Source organism: Thalia democratica, chromosome 2 (assembly GCF_965202585.1).
Source record: "Thalia democratica chromosome 2, ktThaDemo2.hap1.1, whole genome shotgun sequence".
NCBI lineage: Eukaryota > Metazoa > Chordata > Thaliacea > Salpida > Salpidae > Thalia > Thalia democratica.
In genome coordinates this window covers 20398633-20404632 of record NC_139166.1, presented here as the reverse complement: position 1 = coordinate 20404632, position 6000 = coordinate 20398633, and positions in this window count along the sequence as shown.

The following is a 6000-nucleotide window of genomic DNA, read 5'->3' as shown; positions in this document are numbered from 1 at the left end:
TCTTTTGTTTTCCAAAAGTTACCCGAGAAATATATAACATCCAAATTATATATGAGGTCAACGAAGTGTTACAGTTTAAAATAGAAGAATTCATTGAATATGTTTGTTTTTTACTTCACCTTACAGCTTCAGTTTGCAATTCAATTTAACAATTTAAAATTGTTTCAAATGTGTGTAAAACATTTTCACGATAGACTATTTGAATCGAAAAGCGTTTTAAACTGTAATTTTTAAATCAAACTTTGAGTTTAATCGTGTTAACCTTTAAATATTGAAAAAAATTTTGAAACAAAGTATTAGTAATTCTAAAGTTCTTCAAATATAGAAACTTTACTAAAAAAGATACAAAATATTCAGCAAACGATAGTATATAACGAAACGTCAATTTTTTGACTCATTTGTTTCAGGAAAACCAATCACTGACAGTTAGGGTTTACTACCCGGCAGCCCAAAACAATTTCGCCATTAAAGTTCTTCCTTTGTCACCCGAGTAAGTTAGAGAAAACATTAGATTAATAAAAAAGGAGTCAATCTTATAAAATTACTAAAATATAGTTTCAAGATAGTTTAATTCAAACAAAAATTCAAACATTCTTAAACAAAGCTTTATAAAACTTAAACTACTTAGTTGTTACTAATTTTCAACATTTCTTTTAATTTTTAAGATTGCAGAATTTTCTATTTTTTGTTGCTTAAAAGTTTGAAGGTATGTAATTCTGTAAAATTTTTAAAAAAAGTTGTTTGCTTTCATAATTTTATGTACTGTTTTAACTTTTTTATTCTTAATTTTTAAACATGAGTAATGGAAATTTTTTCATGAAAACTTTTTGAGGTACTATAAAAAATAAAAAAGTTTAAACTTAAGTTAAATTTTTTTTATATTCTTGTTATCTATCATAATTAAGCCATGCAATAAAAAAGTATAGTAAAATAATTCTTACTAAAAGATATAGTTTTTAGTGCATATGTTTTATTAAAAGTTCTAAAAGTTTGAAAATTCAAGTTTGACTTATAAATATAAAGACTGTATGTAAAAAATAAATATACTTTTTTATTTTTTGTTTTTCGTATTAGTAACTAATATCTAGTAACTAAGCAAGTAACTAGTAACTAATTTTCACCCTTTAAATAAAAGGTTACAACTTGCCGAAATTATCAATGACATAAAGACCTCCACATAGCTAAGGAGTCCATTTATTCTAGGATGGTACAAACTATTTGTCGTTGAAAATGACGAACAATTCAAGTAAATTTTAGTATCAAAGTATTAAAATATTACCAGGATTGTTTTAATGTGTATAACAGTTTTTTTTTATTCAGCACCAATTCTTAAAATGATTTTAGGTGTATATTAAATAGTTTTTTGTTTGTTTAAAAAATTAAAGTTAAAAGTTAAATAGCTTTAAACGTTATTTTGAAACCTGGTTTAAACAAGTGCAAGTAGAGTGTGGAAAGATTCGCTTAAGCCAATTTAGTTAACAATTTTGACAGCTCATGGGTTAGCAGGTGCGAAGCGACACGCTTGATCGAACATGACGTCTTCGAAAACACGTTTAGCAACCAGGAATTTCCCAGACGTAAGTGATAAATAAATTTGTAATTGTTAAAACAGTCTTATAAATATCATTATTAAGCTCACTTTAATTGATACGACTTGAAAAACTTAAACGTGTTTAAATTTTTGTTAAACCGCCATTTCTTCTCGTTTACTTTTAAAGTATAGTTTCTTATATATTTTATTTTAGCTGAGAAGTTCCTGATTCTACAATTTGAAGATTTCCAAGAATGTTTGAAAAACTATATTTTCCATACAAACAACTTTAGGGAAACGTTCGACAACTTCCGAATTTTAGACCTGGTAAAAAAGTCTTTGTTTTTTCTAAATTAAACGTTTGGTTCGTTAGAATTTTTATCTTTTAAATAAAATAAATTTTTATTTTCACCTTATAAAAAGTAAACTTGTAAGGTTTTTGAAAGAAATGAAAAACAGATTTTGAAAGGAGTCATCTTCATCCACGAAAAAGGGAGAGTCCACGGCAACATTAGTGACGAATCGATAGTCATGGACAAGGATGGCAGTCCAAAGATCACAAACTTCGGACTGGCGCGAAACCTGAGTGAGTATAAAATTGATCGAAGTTCAATTTTGTCTGCCGTAACCAAAAGCACTAGTATCGAAGTTTAAACAAAATGCATTGTGTAGTTCTATTCAAGCTTAATCAACAAAATACTTATCACTCGCAGTTTTTTTGTATCTGTTTTGTTCGAGTGTAAAAAATTAAACTTATTTTTACACAGCGGACTCCAGAGTACTGGCAGTGGACAACAGAAGAAACAGCAGTACTGCAAATATTTTTAAAGATCCACACGAGGTCAGAAATTAAATACATATCTTTTAAGTAGCTAAAGCTGTGCTTAAATTAAAAATTGATCAATACAACTTGGTTTTTACTACGGTTAAAAGCGATTATTATATTGTTTGTTTTATTATTTCTAAACAATCTATTTTTATAAAACTTTTTTCAATATTTTTTCAAAGGTGCCCGGTAAATGCGAACAGCACAACGATGTCTACAAAGTAACCATAATCGCGTTTCTCCTCTTTGCTGGAAAATCAACAAGTATGTACTTTGACGCCATAAAAAGTTTCAAGAAAGGTAATTTACCTCGACGATTCTCAAGCGAACAGTTTGCACCTTTGGTAAGTTTTCAATTCGTAGCGAACAGCTTCAACATGCCTCAATTACTTAAACAAAAATAAGTAGTTTTTTATTATCTTTGATTTTGTTAAGACTTTTGATTTTAATGCTTGCTTTTGTTTTTTAAACTGTGAATTGAGGTAAGAACGTAAAAAACTGAGTTGTTAAACCAGCTTTTGTGAGGTAATGAACGTATAAGATTACAAAAAGCAAGTTTAAATATTTTAAACAAGGAATTATTTCAAAATTATTTGTATATGTAACTACTTTACGCAACCACTAAAATAAGGATTAAAAAGTATTATATGCTTGCTGATGATACTGTCATACTTATGAAATCTATTTCAACAGACTCCAATCCTCAAATCTTGTTTGGTTAAACTGAGAGAGCGTCCTTCAGCAAGAGAACTTCAAAAGCAAATGAAAAAGGCGGAGAAAGAAATGCAAGCTACAAGGAATAGCAGATATGCAGTCACTAGCTTTAGTGAAAATATCCTTTGAACTTTCCCACGCTTTAAAATACAAATGAGCAAAATCAGTTTGTTTTATAGCTGCATTTATAGTGTGGAAGCTCATGATTAAAATAAAAATAATATATTGTATAGACGTTTTTTACTTTTGAAACGTATGATTTTTTTTTGCATGAAAAGTAATTTATTATGAAAGATTTTGTAATAGTTTGTTGTGTGTTTTGTATATTGGTGAAACGTCTTAGATTTTGTAAAACTTAATTTTAAAGTTAATAAAAAACATGGTTTTATAAAACAAAAAAAGTTTATAAAACTACAATTTATACATTTAAATAGCTGCTTAAACACGTTAAACAGTTGCTTTTTAAGTTCCAACACTCCAATAGTTTTAAAAATATTCCATCTAATAATAGAACTCAAATCAAGAAATAGTGAATACAATAATCACTAATTTATTTCGTTTAATATAAACAAACTGTTATTGATGGATTTTGTCAAAGTAAAGAAAAATTTTAAAGTAATTTTTGATTCATATTTTTGTTGTTTACGTTTGACACTGAAAATTTTTCGTGAAAAAAATTTGTTTTGAAAGAAAATTTTGTATAATGAAAATGAGTTTTATCAACTTTCTTGTGTACTTTAAGTTTTATTGAGTTCCTGTTTTTAAAAAGGTTGTTAAAGTTTTGCATGCTTAGTTGTTTACACTTCAGTTTTGTTAAAATTTTGTGTCGTGTTTTGTCGTTTTTGTAAAATAAAGTACAAAAGTTGTTGTTATGATTTTACTTTTTAGTACTTATATAATTTTTCAAAAACAAAATCTAACTTTTTTATAAATTTAAGATTAAAATGTAGACTTAAAATTAACTTACGTTTTTTAAGTAACACTTTCAACTAGTTATATAAAACTATTCTATAAGTTAAAATGCAAAAAAATATAAATTTTAGACTTTTGTACTGTTTTTTAGTTTTAATTAATAATTTTATAAATTCTGAATATCCATACCATTAAAATGTTTACTTACTTTTGACACACTTTAAACAAAACAGATTTATTTTTTGTTATAATGAAAGAATAAAATTTGATGTTAGAACAAAGGTAATAACTTTAACAAATTTCAATCAAAAAGTACAATTAACATCTAACAATAACATTTTTTTTTTCTAAAAGCTAATTTCAAAAAAATTAATATTTTTTTAAATTTTTTACTGAAAGACCTGTCAGAAATTTTAAATGTTAAAGTATAACAATTTAGCAGCAACCTTTTTGTTTGAATCTTAAATAAAAGATCGTTGTAATTAAAGAAAAAAGTTAGTTATAAATAAAAGTAGTATAAAAAAAGAAGAAGGAAGTTTAGATATTCTAACACGTTTTTTAGAACATAAATCAGTGTGTTTATCATTAATAAACTTATATTTAGACGGCTTTAACACTTGCTTCCATCAACAGTATAAAAGTTCATAGTTATATGTCTTAAACCAGGGGTCGGCAAACTGCAACCCGCGGGCAAACTGCGGCCCTCAAAGTCAAAATATGCGGCCCGCGAAGTACTTTTCAGCTCGAAACATTTATATTTTTAAAAAGTAATAAGAAAAAAAAACTGTAATAAAAGCTTACAGTTAGTGTCACAATTTAGTAACTACTTATTACTAGTACTCTACTATTTTGTAACATTTTTGGTTCAAAAAATTAATTTTCTGCTAATTCTTACAAGAGTTTAGAAAATACTGCGGCCCGCGGAAAACATTTTTTGTAAAGTGCGGCTCGTGAGAAATTTTTTTTAGAAAAATAGGCCCGCGAATAAGAAAAGTCTGCCAACTCCTATCTTAAACTAAAAAATAAATGTAAACTATCGAAAAAGATTTACCTATTATTTTCTTACATAAGTAGAAGTAACACTTTATTTCCTTATATTTTCTAGGGTGGAGTTAAAAGTTTGATAAGTTAAACGTTTATAAAAAAGTATCAAATTTTAATCATCAGGAAAAACAGGAATAAAAATCAAGGAAAAACAAACACAATAACCCTTAAAAATTTAGACTTTAATTTAAAACATTAAGATAATAACATTTATGCACAGCTGATTAAAGTACTTATTTATATATGTAAAAACTATTTAAAGATCTTTTTTCAAAATAAATTGCTTTTGTGTATAATAGTTGCTTTTAATGACATAAAACGTTAGAGATTTTGCCTTAAATAACAAAAAAGGCAGTTAACTAAGAATGGGCAACGTACAACTCGCGGGCCGGATCCGGTTAAAATGTCCGACCAGCCAATGGTTACAGAATCTAAGTGAAAAAGTGAAGTCTAAATTTTCTTTTAAAAAGCTAAGTAATTATTCAAAAAATTACAAAAAAAGAGGGTAACTTAAATATAAATTTATTTAACATATTTAAAAGTTTATAGTAATGTTAGGAAATGTACGCCCGTGGGCTAGATCTAGCTCAATGTTAATAAAATCTGTTAGGAAACGGCCAGCTAAAAATAAAGTTGCAGCCTTATGAAGTATTTCAAAGCCTTAAAAATAAAAAATCATAGTTTTTTAATCTAAGAGCAAGCTATTAAAAATATCAATATTCCAAAACTCTAAAAAACTATAAACACCATATAATTAAAATATATCATTGTCCACTTTTTATTTGAAACTTTTCTACACCTTAAAAAAACTACTGTCATTACAGCTTAACTGTCTCTGTCTTTTTCGAATATCAAACAATTATTTGAATTATAAACAGTACCGTAAAAAAAAAATTTAAGAAGAGAAGATACATCTGTTTATTTTATCAAATATTCAACATTTTTTTGAGCACAGTAAAATAACTTTTTAGCT